General features: G+C 32.5%; 1 non-coding gene across 1 annotated transcript; it reads right to left on the bottom strand.

Moving 5' to 3' along the window:
• Positions 1-226: 226 nt before the first annotated feature.
• On the bottom strand, positions 227-298 carry Trnac-gca (transfer RNA cysteine (anticodon GCA)). The gene has a single exon. It is a non-coding gene; the product is annotated as a tRNA-Cys (tRNA).
• Positions 299-1,022: the final 724 nt, after the last annotated feature.

The following is a 1,022-nucleotide window of genomic DNA, read 5'->3' as shown; positions in this document are numbered from 1 at the left end:
CCGGTTTTACGGTATATTAGTTAAATCGTTTTAATTTTAAGAAACTTTTTATTCTAATTTCGTTATTAATTAAGTAACCATTCGGTTTATTTAAATATAACTTAAAAGCTATTGTCTCCTGATATAAAAACAAACAAGTACTGTGAAAAACTTACTGATTGCTAATAAAAACTTAATGTAATTTTTACTCGTCCTTTAAAAAAAGGTTGTTTCTGACATAATCGTCAGGGGACACCCGGGTTTGAACCGGGGACCATTCGATCTGCAGTCGAATGCTCTACCACTGAGCTATATCCCCTCTGCAACGGCGAACGAAATTGCAAGTCGGGTCACAAATCCAGTCAGACGGCTGTGTGACGTCATCGTCGCCATCGCAACGCACAACCACAGCCTTAGGATAATTTTTTTTACAAGTTCTTTAATTTACAAATATTTTGATATGGCCACTACAACGTAATATTTAGATGTTGGAAATAATCGTCAGGCTTTGATATGCAGTTGTTAATACGATATTTGAACTCATGAACTACTTCCTCTCATTACTGTTATAATTCTACAGTCTTTAAATAATTGCCCAATAAAATTCAATAATTAATTACAATACAAAACTTAAAATTTATAGGTGTAACCGCGTGGAAGAGCGGTGCTCTCTTAGCACAAGTGTTTTCTCACTTAAAAAGAGGCACCAGCGCAGATATTGTAATTTGTTTTTAAGCTACTGAATGAAAATATTTTATTTATTTATTATTTTTCTATAAAAATAATTTTCTATAAGACCTATGTCTTTCGATACAATTTTGTCCCAAAAACATTACTAATCGTGATGATCACAAACTTGGATAAATTGCCTGTTTCTGCTTCTTTTAATACCAAAACATTATCCAATGACCATACCGCCCTTTTACGAAGGTTTAAAATGTGTAAACATACAGATGTCCAGCGGCAAATTTCAGATATCAAAATTTGATAAATGAACTAAAACATACATAGCCATAACTATTTATTTGTATGATAATGAGATG

This window comes from Cydia pomonella, chromosome 17 (genome assembly GCF_033807575.1).
Source record: "Cydia pomonella isolate Wapato2018A chromosome 17, ilCydPomo1, whole genome shotgun sequence".
NCBI classification, from domain to species: Eukaryota; Metazoa; Arthropoda; class Insecta; order Lepidoptera; family Tortricidae; genus Cydia; species Cydia pomonella.
Note: the sequence above shows the minus strand (reverse complement) of the source record. Positions and strands in the feature narration are given on the sequence as shown.